We start from the raw sequence: 14,178 nt of genomic DNA on the forward strand, positions 1-14,178 counted from the left end.
TACTTATGTTGTCACTCGTGTTTGATCTCATACCTGAAGTAGCCTCCCGTATCTTGAGAAGCTTTGCCAGTTTGCACACTCATGCTTACTTTGTCACTAGTGTTTGCTCTCATACGTGAAGTAGCACTCCATACTTTAAGGGAAGGCTTTGCCAGTTTGTGCACTCATACTTTGTCACTCATGAGGTTTGCTCCCTTCCGGGTGGCGGGGGCACACCGAAAAAACGTTTCTCAATGTCCCTTGGTACAGTGAACCGAGGGACAGGGATACAGGTCTTGCGCGCATATTAAAGAATTACACTGCGCCGGGTCACACATAATACAAGAATAGAAGGGGGTTCAGTTGCTGAGAGTGTTTGTTCGTGTCAATTGAGCGCCCCGTTATTCTTGCATTGTGTGTGACCCAGGGCGCCCCTCTTGCCCAATAGCAAATAAAGGGCGCTTTGCCTCCAGCTCACTGTCATGCAAAATTAAGTATTGGTCCGTTACTTAAATTTGCATGACAGTGAGCTGGAGGCAAAGCGCCTTTTAGTTGCAGCGCGGGGGAGGGAGGGAGAACTCATGGCACTATTCCAAGCAAGACACAAATCTGTCAGTTAACTGAAACAATGAGGGATTGGCTACAAAATGGAAGCTGGAAAATCACTTTTTTTTACGCCAGATCAGAAAATCGGTAAATTAGACGCATTCATCTGATTGGGCAAGCTAACGTGTCGCCTCTGTTAACATGCAGTCCTAGACTTCATGGCCAATGCTGGCCACAGTATACTCGTTCCAGTAGTGTGGATATATCTGTCTCCAATGATGCTTGCTTCAGACTCCTACGCACCAGGGGCAATGATCCGCTAATAGCCTCCTTTTGGATGGGCCCGTAAACCCAGCATCGGAAACGGTCCCACGAGCCACTGCATTTTCATGACTTCTTAGCCAGTACTGTAAAATGGAACAGGAATGTAGTTGTTTCCCTCGCCTTTTACCAGTCCAAGTGTTGGCGATTACCCACAAGGCCACACAAAATTGTCATCAAAGCAACTGCCTCATATTTGGATATTTTGTTTTCCAGGGAATATTGCACTACATAGAGTGCTGGGTTTAAAAGGATAGCGCCTTTTATATTTTGCCAGCATAGTTATTAGAAAGAAGCAGCATGAAAGAAATTGCACCATTTATTTTCAAACTATTATTTTGAACATTTCCTTTGAGCAGAGTTCAATTGCCAGCCCCGCCCCCTCTGAGCTCCGCCCCCTCCTCTAAACTTCACCCCCACCCCAGCCCTTGTGGGATCCCCCTTTACATTTTTTCCATTTCCTCCACTGGCTGTGTGGGTCAAAAAAAGGATTTGCAGTGCATATTGGAAAGCTTCCATGTCATGCCGTAAAATCCGCTGCATTCTGGGGCGTGTAGTTGTACTTTTCCCAAAATTGCAAGTATTGATATACAAGTGCTACATAAAAGGTACTTTGCAATCAAAATACAGCAGTGGCGGATGGGGGTCGTACATGACTATGCAAAGCTCTCACGTTTCCCAGGCCATGCGCGAGAAGGCCATTCAGTCCTATTTTTTTTACTTCAAACTATGGGAGTAGTTTTTCGTGAAAAATACAAGTCTCGGTATTGCAAGGAAAAAAACTTCACTCAATGAGAGTCTGAGGAATTGAATTGAGGGCTCATTTGACATATATGCATAAAGCTTGCGATCATCAACACCTAGACATGTATACACCACACCACCCACACAGGTGGAAAGTTGCCCCGTTACTCTGTACCCCTTACAGAGCCTTTGTAAAGTTGGGGTGCTCCTCGAATTATAAGCGGTCTTTTTTAAACTTTTATATATCACTATAAGCGGGCTTATAACGGTCGAGGGGAACACGGTCTGTTAAAAGCTGCATTCGAGGGAGGTGGTGGGAGAGGCTGAGCTCTTTGCTCTCGGCCTCAGCTCCAGCCCACTCCCTCCCTGTGAACGTCTCCCTTTCCTCGCCCGCTTCCCCTCCCCCTGTCTCTCTCCAGGTCTTCTTTTGTTCTCCCTGATTTCACAGTCACAATTCGCCGCTGCAGCAGTCAGTCCGCTCCAGAAGAGCCCACAAAAGCAGCCGTGGGCCTTTAAATCCTAGACGCGGATTGCTGGTTGGGGGGCGGGGGGAGAGGGAGATCAGCTCGGACTGTACCAAGTGGTCATCCGGCAGGGGGAATCGGGATTTTACCCCCTGCAGGGTTGCGTATTCTGTGTCGAGCTGACTCGTGCAGATCAGAGCACAACACGCTTGCCACCCAGATGAGTCAGTGGCGTCTGGTGTCAGCCTGACGGGGTGGGTTCCGACGGGCTTCTTTGGCAAACGGAGGTCTCGCTCCCCCGTCACACTTGGAGGTGCCGGAGCTCAGCCACCTCGGACTTTTATTTAAAGGAGAATTCCAAGCGGGCTGTCGGGGCTGGCTGCGCGTGTGACTCCCCGAAGGAGCGGTGCACCCTAGCTGGCTGGCCCCACAGGGCACTGGGTGTGAAGATGAGCCCCAAGTCAGGTGAGTGGCAGGTGGGAAAGGAGAGTGACTTACCTGTGGTGATCGCTCTTCAACCAGGCGCATTCTCAGCAGCAGGTCCGTGTTTCAGGCGCATGCATGGGTCTGGGCTGGAACAATGCAGATCTCTGGCGGTGGACAAGTGCTTTAATCCCCCTGGACTGACGAGTACTGGAGGAACAGAAGTCCCGCTCCGAGGTCTGATGCTGAAGTACTTAACTGTACGTCTATGCCTCCGGCGAGTTGGGGTCCACAGCTGGAGAAACACCATCTCCTTCCTCAACAGGTCTCCAGTGGCGGAGAGGACCGTGGGCAAGTATTTCTGGGGTCCATGCTGCCGTGACGAAGAAGCATTGCTCACCGAAGCAGGTCTCTAGCGCTTGCGAAGTAGATTACTTCTCGCGGAAAGCAGCGTTTCTGCTTTGAATCTGCTTAACGAAGCTACTTTTTTTTTAAAGCACTATCATGTTACTGAAAATGTTGATGTTGCACGCTCTCTTTGCATTTCACCTCCGCCCCCTTAAAATATCCGTCGGTCCTCGTTTCTTTTAAGATGCACCCCTTTATCTCTTTCGCACTCTTGGCGCCTCCTGTTGAAGCAGCTTTGCGGCTCCAGTCTCCCCGATTCCCGTGCAGTAAACTTCTTTAATAGGGGCATGAGCTGTATACAATCAACCATCATGACGGAACCGTATCTTTACGTCTCCGGTGGTGGATTATTTTTTGAAGCATTTGAATCCAGTCTAGGTGCAGTGTTATTGAAGCAAACCACCCCCATTTTGCTAGTGTTTTGTCTCTCACGCCTCCGTAAAGTAGGTCTTATGTGCTCCTGCTCAGCGCCCATCCTATTGTTAGTTAATGCAAGCGGGCACCTGCTTCCTTGACCTCTACTTCCAGGTACAGCTCCTGGAGACCAGTGCAGGAAATGGATCGAAGTGCTACCCCATCCCCAGACACAAGGATTTTCCCACGACACACGGATCTGCTCTGAAGCTGCGTTATCACACAGACGTGCAACCTGCTCTTCAACGAGCAGGCGGCTTTCAGAATACTTTGCAGTGCTGCTGAGTCTTCTGAAAGCGATCTGCTCGTTGAAGTGCTCGTTGCTTGTGGGTGAGATAACTGCTTCAGAGCGCGATCTGCCTCGTAGCCTAGTTATCACATGCACAAGCAGCCCACGTCGTAACACGCCGGATGCCTTCAGTAGGCTCGAAACCAAATACAGAAACAGCCAAAGCCTCACATACTTGTTACAGTTGTCCAAACTGGTATATATGTCTTGCAATGCACAGTAATTTTGTTAGGGTGAGTAGTGTGAACAATGAAAACTGCAGAGCCTATCCTCCATTACTCACTCAAAAGTGCTTCTTACTGAATCAGTATAAGACATGTTGAAATTTAAAATTGTGGACATACTTATGTCCCATAATACTCTTTGCTTATATGCAAATCGCCGAGATTGGGATCTAAAGAGATACTGTATTGGTGGCCACGCCCCCTCCTCCATGGGCCGCACCATCAAGGATGAGAGGGTTTCTCCCAATACATTTTTTTTCCAGCAGTGCTGGAGACGCATCGTGGTTGTGGCTGCTACAGGAAATCCGTCATGGCTACCTTGGCCACTAGTTGCTAGGCTCCACTGCTGATGCTCGCCACTGCTGTGCCCCCCCATCGCTCTTGCACGTGCAGTCATTACTTTTGAGATGGGGCGATCTCCAAGACAGACTCTTAAAGGTTCTCTTAAATGCATCACGGCTTCTCACACAATCTGCCGACCTCAATGCAGGTTCCTGGAGGCCTGGGTCCTGGGGTCCAGGAGGCCTGGGGTCTGGAGCCCTGCTGGGCTTTGCTAGTATCGATCACGCACCCTGTCCCGCGGCAGATGTTCTGGTGTTGGGGATCACACAGTTTACAAGCGCTTACTGGGCCCTGGCCCCAGGCATATCACCAAGATGCATTCAGTTTCACAAAAAAGTTGGACAATTAGTTCATCTTTGGCCACTTGCTTCAGAGATTGTGCTGCCATTGGAATATGTGGTCAGTCCCAGAAGGTCTTTTAAAGATGGGAGTACCAAATCTGCTAGTGAGAAGTGCACGAGTGTGCTGGCGAGTGCCTCCCAGTTTGAGTAACTCATTCAGCCAGTTTTACTAAACCTGTAGTCGGTATAATTGTGTTTTTATTATTCTTCATGGTGATATGCATGTTTGTTGGGATAACGCAGCTGCTGTTCTTATCCTCGGTCAGTAGATGAGCTGAACACCTGCTGCTGTACTCTTGGTGTTTACCTTTCTGGATGGGTTTGAAGACGGATTCTGCTCACACGGTTTTCCACCCTTCCGAGCTGTGTGAATTGAGTATATTTAAAGGCAGGGGGTGGGGTAGAGGGTATTATTGCCTTGGTAATGGAGCATATGTAAAGCTTGGGGGGCTGTTACTGCATTGGTATGGAGTATATGTAATGCCAGTGGACCAGATAAGATTCGGAAGTGGGAGTATTTTACTCCCTAGATTTTAAAGTTGGGAGTAAAATTATTTTTTAGGAAGTAAAAATGTAAGTCCAATTCCCAGTGGCAGTAATTTATAAGCGAGTAAAAATGTTTGAACTGGAAAAACTAAAATTTTTTATAATTTTTTGCACCTATTTATTTATGCACATTAACAGAAATGGGTGTATTCTTCCTGTGGTACTATTTGCACTCCTGGTTCAAACATATCTATGGAGCTCTGTTGATGAACTCAGGGGCACACAGATCTACATTGGGAGTATTGTTACTCCCTATTTTTATTTTTTGGGAGTGTGCCTATTTTTAGGGGTGGCCGATAACCCCTTATCTGTAGGGCTGTTTGGGGGGTTATTATAGCCCCGGCATGGAGCATATATAATACTTTGGGGCTGTTATTGCCTTGGTAATGGAGTATATGTAAAGTTTAGGGGATATTACTGACTTAGTATGGGGTACATGCTCTGGCACTGTTAGTGCTGAAGGGGAAGAGTGGTGCATGCAGTCCCAAATGTGGTAAATTACTATTACCCAAACCACCTTGACAAGAGACAGTGGCTCTCATTGCACCCATCATGCATTGGGAAAGGAGCAGCGAGTCAGCACCCTGGATGATCGTACATGTTGGTACCAATGTATCCTCCCGTCTGAAAAGCTTGCTGCTCCGGGGAGAGTTTGAATGAGTGCTTCCTCTTGGCTTATATGGGGTCTCGCGGACCGCAACCTGCTTCAATGGGGTGTCGACGGGCGCATGGTTTTCCTGTGTATTGGGAATAACACCTTCCTATGGGGTGTGCTTTACCATCTTCACCTTATTGGTGATGGGCTCATGCAGGAATCGCAGGGTGGGGGGACCATTCCTGATGCCTGTCACGTCGACCGGTCCCTGCTGGGCAGGGGGACATTCTGTCAAGGCAGCGTTTGCTCCGTTGGGTCCTTGCTGCGCAGGGGCTCTCTGTTGCGGTCGGACTTGTGCCCGGCCCCACCCACCTTCGCTGGCATAGCCGGAGGTGGTTGTTGAAGGGGCCCGTCCCAGTCGGGAGCGGGCACAGCTGTTCCCCACCCGCGGAACGGGTTTCTGGAGCTGCTGGACCGGGGTTATAAATCCCCGGGCAGAGGTAAGGCAGGGCGGTGGATTTTCAATTGGCTGATTCCTGTTCTTTGGTAATGCAGCAGTCTTGTGTGGGGCTGTTGTTGCTTGGCAACACTGGTTTCCCGCCTTATTTAGAGCCTGCCTTTTGACTTGGCTTTCTTGGAATGCCTCTTGCATGCTACTTTACTGTGTTTTGTGACCATGGGGAAGCGCTTTGTCAAGCTGAGGCATATGGAGCCTCGCTCTTCTTTGCCTTCCTCTTCCTTGTCCCCTCCCAAGAGAAGAAGAGGGAGCAGAGTGCCTGAGGACAAGCTCTTTCGGATTTTCAAGAAGGCCTTATGAGGAGGGTATCCAAGGTCGCTGCAGTGTGGGAGGGTATCCTCTGCCTCCTCTGATGCCTTGTCTTCCAGTTTGGCCAGATCTCCCTCCTCCAAGTCTGCAGAGTTTAAGGGCAAGTACTTGGACAAGGAGGTGACGACTGATGTTCTGCTGCAGGTGTCCCACTATATGGGGTTCCCGGACTCTGAGCCCCTGCCGTCTCTGTCGGGAGGTACTAGGCCCCCTACACCCCAGTTCAAGCGTACCCTTAAAAGAGGCCTTCCCCTCCTGGCTGAGATGAAGGCTGAAATCCGACAGGAATGGACTGATCCAGATAAGACTGCAGTGGCCATATTTTTGGCTAAGTTATATCCCTTAGAGGGGAGGAGGCTGCTATTCCGCATGTCGTCCAGGTTGATGAGCTCATCCCTAACCTGGTGGGAAGGTCTTCTATGTCTGCAGGGGATGCCGTCAAGGACACGACTGATAGGAAGGTGGACTCCACCCTGAGGGAGGCTTATGGGGGTGCCCATCTGGCCTTGCGTTCTGCCGCATACTCATCCTACACGGCCGAGGCTGCTGTAGGGGGCCTGAAGTTCACCATCAAGGCTGCAGAGAATGGCTGTGACCCGACTACACTTCTAGAGGCAATCAAGGCTCAGGTGGAATTTTTGTCGGACCTTGCATATGATGGGGTGAAGGCTGCCGCCATGTCCATGGGTTCCATAGTCACAGGTCGCAGGCACCTTCACACTAGGGATTGGAGGACGGACTCTAGGCAGAAGTCTACGGCACTGAAGATTACCTTTGAAGACTGCATGTTGTTCGGGGATAGCCTTGAGGACAAGGTGCACAGGGTTTTAATGGCGATAAACATGCTGGGCAGTTGCAAAGGAAGTCTGCTTCTGTTTCCAGGGGTCCTTTTCCTGCAAGCAGCTGCAGAATTCTAGGGGTCACCCTAGTGTGCGGGGTCGTCCTGTGATGGGAACGAAATGGCACTCCAGTTGGGTCTCCCCCTTAGCATCCCCCAACGCCATCAGAAGTCCTGACGCCATGCTGGTTGGGGGTCGTGTGAAGTTCTTCGGGACCCTTTGACCCAGGCATCTCGAGAGAGATAGGTCCATCGGCTGGTGCACTGGGGGTACAAGCTGGAGTTTGTGCCCCCCCCCATCTGGCATGGTTCGGACGTTCCTCCCCATGCACCCCGTCAAGTGGTTGGCCATGCGTCGGGCCCTGCGGGACCTACTCTCCAAGAGGGTCATTCGGTGGGTTACACTGAGCGAGCAGGGTCTGGGTGTGTGTTCCTGGTGTCGAAGCCCTCGGGGCCGTTCCGTCATATCGTAGACCTCAAGTCCCTGAACCGTCACATTCTGACTCAATGTTTCAAGATGGAATGTCTTCAACATGTTCCGCTTGTGCGAGACCTCCTAGCATCCTTGGATCTGCAGGATGCTTAACTTTCACATTCCCATCTGGTCCTCATCAGAAGTTTCTCAGTTTTCAGGGATCATTTCCAGTTCTGAGCCTTGACTTTCGTCCTGAAATCTGCACCCTGTTTCTTCACCAATGTTCTGCGGCCAGTCGTAGCTGTTCTGCATCTCCAGGGGATTTAGGTTTTTCTGTATCTTGACGACTGGCTCCTGAAGACCCGGTCGGAGGTCCTTCTGCTTAGTCATGTGGAAACTACCTGTGCTCTCCCTTGGGCTTCCTCGTCAATTGTACCAAATCTCCAAATATCACTTATGGCCCTCTCAAGACCTTCAGTTCATTGCGGCCAGGTTCCTGACGGCGAGAGGTTGCATGCTGCTTCCGCTTTTGAGGGCTCGGCGGTTGAGGGACTGCCTGGTTGGTCTTTCTCGGGTAGTGGTCCTTTGCTGCTCCACGTCCACCGATTCGGGAAGGAATCGTCTCTGGACTGCAATGCCTCGATTCTGATGGTTCCCTCCCTCCGGCAAGCACTCCAGTGGTGGCTCCATCTGCCCTCTCCGATCATAGTTACCGAAGACGTCAACCTGTTGGGGTGGGGTGAGGTTACTTTGGGATGGACTCACCATGAACTGTGGTCCAACATGGAGGCGTCGGGTCTTCCACCTGGAGGTAGCTGGCGGCAGCCTTCAGGGCTCTAGGGACCTTTGCCCCCGTGTTACAGGGGGAGGCGCTCTTCTTGTGATCGGACAATACTGCCACGGTAACCTGTGCCAACCGTTAGGGGAGCTCCCGGTCCCTGGGGTCTCTAGAACTCTCTGTGTACCTGGGCGGAGTTTCATCTTTTGTCCTTGTCGGTTAGTCATGTCAGGGGGTCGGGACAATGTGGTGGTGGACCACCTCAGCAGAGTGTTCCCTTCAAAAGATTGTGTGCTGCGGGATGTGGCCTTTCGGTGGGTGTGCTGGGGTCTCCGGGTCTGGATCTGTTTGCCTCTCCCCTGTCCGCCCAGGTTCCCCGGTTCTTCTCTAGGTTTCCCTCCCCAGGTGCATGGGGGGTGGATGCCATGTCCTCCGCCTGGCCGGTGGGGCTTCTGTATGCGTCCCCCCCCCCCTTCCTCTCATCCTGAAGGTGCTGCTCCGGATCCGGGATTGTCATTCAGAGGTCATCTTGGTTGCTCCTCTTTGGCCTCACAGATGTTGGTTCCCACTCCTGCTGGACCTAGCAATGTGCCCCATGCTTCCTCTCGAGGGTTCGAGGGTGGGGGGGGTCTAGATCCAGGGCCCTGTCTAATGAGGGTGGTGGGGCCAAGGAATCTGGTCTGGGGGGCTTGGAAACCAAGAGGGCTGGGTGGGGAGGCTTCTCGAGTTTCACTTTGGCCAGGCCTGTTTCTGCTCTGGGTTGCCCCACCGGGATCTCCCCTTGGTTCTGTGGGCGCTGCAGTCCTCTCCTTTTGAGCCATTACAGGGGGTGCGTCTTAAGATTCTGCCACTTAAGACTGTCTTCCTGGTGGCTATCGCCTCAGCGCAGAGGTTGGGTGAGATTGGCGCCCGCTCCTGCGACGCACCATATATGGTGTTCTCCCCTGATGCCTTGTTCCTTAAATGTCACCCCTCCTTCCTTCCTAAGGTGGTTTTCAAATGTCGCGTCTCACAGGAGTTTGTCCTTCCTTCATTTTTCCCTCTCCCCTTCCCTGGTGGAGGTTCGCTGTTCCACTCTGGATGTCAGGAGGGCTGTCGTGGTTTATTTGGAACGATGTACGGTCTTTCGTTCCTCCTCCAGCCTGTTTGCCACCTTTGGTGGTGCTGCCCTGGAGGGGGTGGCGCTGCCCTGGAGGGGGAGGGGGAGACGTCTGTTGCCGTGATCAGTCGATGGCTGAAGGATGTCATCTTGGCTTATTCTTCTGTGGGTTCTCACCTCCCGTCTGGGGTTCAGGGTCGGTCCACGTGGGTGATGGCCTCCTCTTGGGCTCTGGCCTGTGGGGTTCATATTCAGGACATGTGTTACACCACCCGCTGGTCTGACCCTGACACGTTTATTTGTCACTACCATTTGGACCTTCACCGTAAGGAAGCTGGGGCTTTCGGGGCTTTTGTCTTGAGTGTGGCGCTTCTGTGAATTACTTTTGTTGGTACTGTCTTGGAATGTATGCTTCATTAAATTGGTGTTGGTTGGGTTGCATATCCCAGTTTGGTCTGTGGTGTTTGTGATCTCGGCCCATTCTCTCTGGAGTTGGCATGCCTCATTCTTGAATACTGGGAGGTACTGCCTGGATTACTTACTGGTAATCTTCATTACTCGTAGCCCCACTCTTCCTTGTCCAGGTACGAGTTTCCAGCCTCACCCTCCCCTTTGTCGGATGGGCCTTTCGAGCAGTGTTATTTATTGTTGTGGCTCGGGGGAGGTGGGCAGTTAAGCCCGGTGGTGGGTGGAGGAGGGGTCGTGGCTAAGGAAATAAAAAAAAATAGAAAAGTCCTGTGGGAGGTGGGCCATCTCATTCTTGAGTACTGGGATGAGGACTAGGAGTAATGAAAATTACTGGTAAGTAATCCAGTCAATACTCCATTTCCACAAGGGCTTCACTTGGGCCCTGTGCTGTTAATGGCTGGTGATGCCCAGAGGCAAGGGATTATTGCTACTAGCACCCTATGTTTACATGCCGGTTTGCTCACAGAGTAAACCTATTATTTTTTAATAATGGGGCACATTCTCCACAAATACTCATCATAGCCACCATGGAAATGGATGGTGGAGCTCAGTGCAGAGCCCTTCTTCAATTTCATGCGGCTCTGGCCTTATGAGGCATGGCGGTGCAGCAACCAACGGGTAAGTGGAGATTGTGGTAGAGCAGCGGGAAGAGGATACGGAGGAAAGATCGTTGGCGGGTGTGAGCAACAGCGCACTTTCTCAGAACACCAGTTTTGGCCTTGAGCAATCTGATTGGCCACTGCACCTGCCTCGGGTGCTAATACTGCTTAGTTTTCCCTCAACCAGTGAATATAGGGATTCTAGCATGAATTGGACTGTTGCTTTGGTTTCACTGTATTGAATCGGGCTAGGAAGTATATTCAATTTTTTTTCTCTATAGAAAAGGGCCTCTGATGGTTTATGGCTACTCTGGAGATTGAGGATTGAAGCAGCCACTCGCGTTGCCAAAGAAAACTATATCTGATTTTATTTTAATTGGTTTTTCATAGCGCCCCCAATGCCTGATGTTAGGTTTCTAAGCGCGGATCCGCTTAGTTGTCAGGCTATGTATGCTGTGTTGGTGGCTTAAGCAGGTTTTGTACAAAAAGGGTGGATGCCATTGGTTCTGGTGCTTGAGTAACACAACCAAGAACGTTGGTAAATACCATAGAGCGGCAACTGAAGACTCACGCCAGAGGCATCGTCAACCCGACCGATTTACTAAACCATCCCCCCCCCCCACTTTCTGCTCCTTCAATATAACCAATGCCACTACACATGCCTAGGGGTTAGCCACACTACACATGACACACCGCGAACGAATCCAATGTTCGCACCCTACCAACTCTGACTCTGGAAACCACTTTAGTCCATAAATCCATTGAGTCTACACAAGTGCACGCCAACATTATATATTTAAATACCTAACAGCCACCCGTGACTCTGGACCCCTTATGGACACAACTAACCAGTGTGCATAACCACAGCCCCATCCTAACATTGTACGACACACAGACCCAACACTAACACACATCCGAGGCACTGAGTATTTACCATATGTTCACAACACACTGGGCCTCCCGAACCAACTCCCACATGCAAGACTACGCTAACAGATGGCAGTTCCTCCTGGTTCTGAACCTATTCTATCATCCTATCCGCAGCCCTCTTCTTTTGCAGAGCCACGTGAGCGACTGGAGACCGCCCTTGGGTGGTAACGGTGCATGGTATAAGTTACACCTCCAGCAATCCTGACGGATGGCGGCATTAGCCTTGAACTCAAATCAACTAGACCCGACCGTATAAAAAATTGCCACACGGCTCTTACTGAAGCTCTTTGGGGTAACACACCCCCTGCCCACCTTTTCTTAGCTGCCTTGATAAGGACCCTCTGGGGTCGAAACATGTCAGCTGACCACTTTAAGACCATAGTTATACACTATGAAGAATAAAGAAACGCACCTTAAAACACTGAATCCGGTGTGAGAATCTTATTTACAAGATTCACCAGAAACTGCATTTTGCAAGGTAACCAGGACTTTCCACAAGGCATGGTATAAGTCAACATAACATAAAATAACATTTGCTCAAGGCCAGATATTCAACAGGATTTGGTGATGCTCACAAGTACTGTATTGTATTCATAATGTATTTAGCACCCTTCCCCCATTTTATGGCCTCAATGTGCTTTGTGGTTGGAACGCCCTCGGTGACTGCAGTCCATGTGTGGTTCTAAGTTTAAATTAAAAGATGCATGTGTGCATTTTGCCAGTTTAGGGCTTAGGTGCGCTGACTAGGCTCCTGTAAGCAGCCCGGTGGTCAGGCACATGGGTGGGTGCTGTTGGTGGTTTAGGATAGAATGCTAGTGCTGAAGATTCAATGTGTGCCCAACTAGGTAGAATTATCTTTCTTTTGTTGTTGCTGTATACTAATGGCAGTGGTGTTGAGGTACGTCGGGGCTTTCAGTGTGGACGGTTATGTGAGCTGCTAGACAGAATAGCCTAGCCATAGCTGCATTTTAGGGTGCATGGATGGGTGGCTGTGGCTTGTGTCCACAGATGTGGTGTGAGGTATACATATCATTCGCTTGGATGGGGTTCGACTGCAATGTTTTCTCTTGTTCAATGCAATTGGCTCGTCTCGCAATTCGTGGTCTTTCTCCCTGGAACAAAAGTCTTAACATTTGGAGAGGGGCCCGGAGGGAGGGGTGCGTCTAAAGGGGGTACTACCGTAGACAGCAAAACGCTGCCGCCCCCAGATTTAGGACACCTGGATAGCGTAAGAAATGCCTAAATGGGGATTGCAGCCATAGACAGTAAAATGCAGTAGCACATAGATTTGGGACACCTAGATAGATGGAGAGACGCTTAAATGGGGATACAACGGTAGACAGTAAAATTCAGCCGCACCTAGATTTGGGATACCTTGATAGGAGGAAGGTCTAATATGGTGGCACAACAGTAAAAGCGGTAACACCTAGATTTGGGACACCTGTATAAAGGGAGAATGAGATGATATGGGGGCGCAAAAGTAAATGCAGTGACACTTGAGACTTATGGGTTACCAAAGTAATCAGGCTAGATGCGAGACATGGCTAACACAATGAGTGTATATGTTAATGTTAAAGGACATTTGTACCGTGCACTATCACAACCCAAGTGGTCTCCTGGCTCTCTGGCGGATCTGAGAAAGGAAAGGGGGTGGGCTGAGTTGGTGGGACTGAGCGGGAAAAGTACAAAAGATCTGTGGTGTGCTGTTGGCAGCTTCAGTTCGGTTAACACCATTCGCTGAGTTTAGGTGTTCTTCTCGGTTAGTAGGCATCTTGTTCTGTTGTGCAAGGCTATGTGTGATTTGTTTCGCTGTTGTGGTGTAGTAAAGTGCGTGCGGTTTGGTGTACTTTAGAGGTGTGGTTGTGTTTGGTTACAGTTTGAGAGGTGTATGCAGAAGGGTGAGATTTATTTAGTGGTTTGGTTAGTGGCATCGCTATCTATATGTGGCGCATGCAAATCTTCACAATTCTTTCCCAGTCTGTTGCCTGCTAATCTCCAAAATTCTATCTGGATGTGGCGTATGAATATCTCCACAATTCTGTCTATATGTGGCTCAAGCTAATAATCACAATTCTTTATAGATGTGACGCACGCTAATACAATTCAGTCTAAATGTGATGCAGACTAATATTCACAATTATGTCTGGATGTGATGCAAGCTAATATTCTCAATTCTGTCTAGATGTGATGCAAGCTAGTATTCACAAATCTGTCTAAATGTGGCTAAGGCTGACAGTCACACATTTCTATAGTGGCTAGTACAGTTAGTGTACAGTTCATCTAGATGTTGGATATTGCCAACCATCCGTTTTCCTCGATGTGAGAGAAGGCTAGGTAATACATTTTACACCTCCGTGGATATATATGGGGCTAACAGTTGCTAATTAGGGATTGTACATGCAGGATACAAGCTAATGGGAGGTGGGAGGAGATGAGGTAAGAGAGGTGGGCCAGTGTAGTGCGGTGCAGTATGGCTGAGCCCCTTGTCCTCACCACACCTTCTTTGTCTGTTGTTGCTGGTTGTCCGTTTCCTGCTTCTCCTGCAGACATCATCTGGAGCTGCTTCTGCTGGAGCTGCTCTTTGCTTTT

At 49.9% G+C, this 14,178-nt stretch overlaps 1 protein-coding gene across 3 annotated transcripts in view; it reads left to right on the plus strand.

The window, feature by feature from the left end:
• HYAL2 (hyaluronidase 2) overlaps positions 1–14,178 on the plus strand; it is a 107,668-nt gene that overhangs the window by 42,705 nt on the left and 50,785 nt on the right. Inside the window, exon 1 of one of the 3 annotated variants that reach the window (XM_069644112.1) lies at positions 2,144–2,519. The exons of 1 other annotated variant lie outside the window; for it this stretch is intronic. The gene's annotated coding sequence lies outside the window, so the exon portion shown is untranslated. Of the gene's footprint in view, positions 1–2,143; positions 2,520–2,862; positions 2,886–14,178 lie in introns of those variants that run through there. One more of the 3 variants, XM_069644115.1, reaches the window with a different exon arrangement.

This window comes from Ambystoma mexicanum, chromosome 2p (assembly GCF_040938575.1).
Source record: "Ambystoma mexicanum isolate Mex_15411 chromosome 2p, UKY_AmexF1_1, whole genome shotgun sequence".
NCBI classification, from domain to species: Eukaryota; Metazoa; Chordata; class Amphibia; order Caudata; family Ambystomatidae; genus Ambystoma; species Ambystoma mexicanum.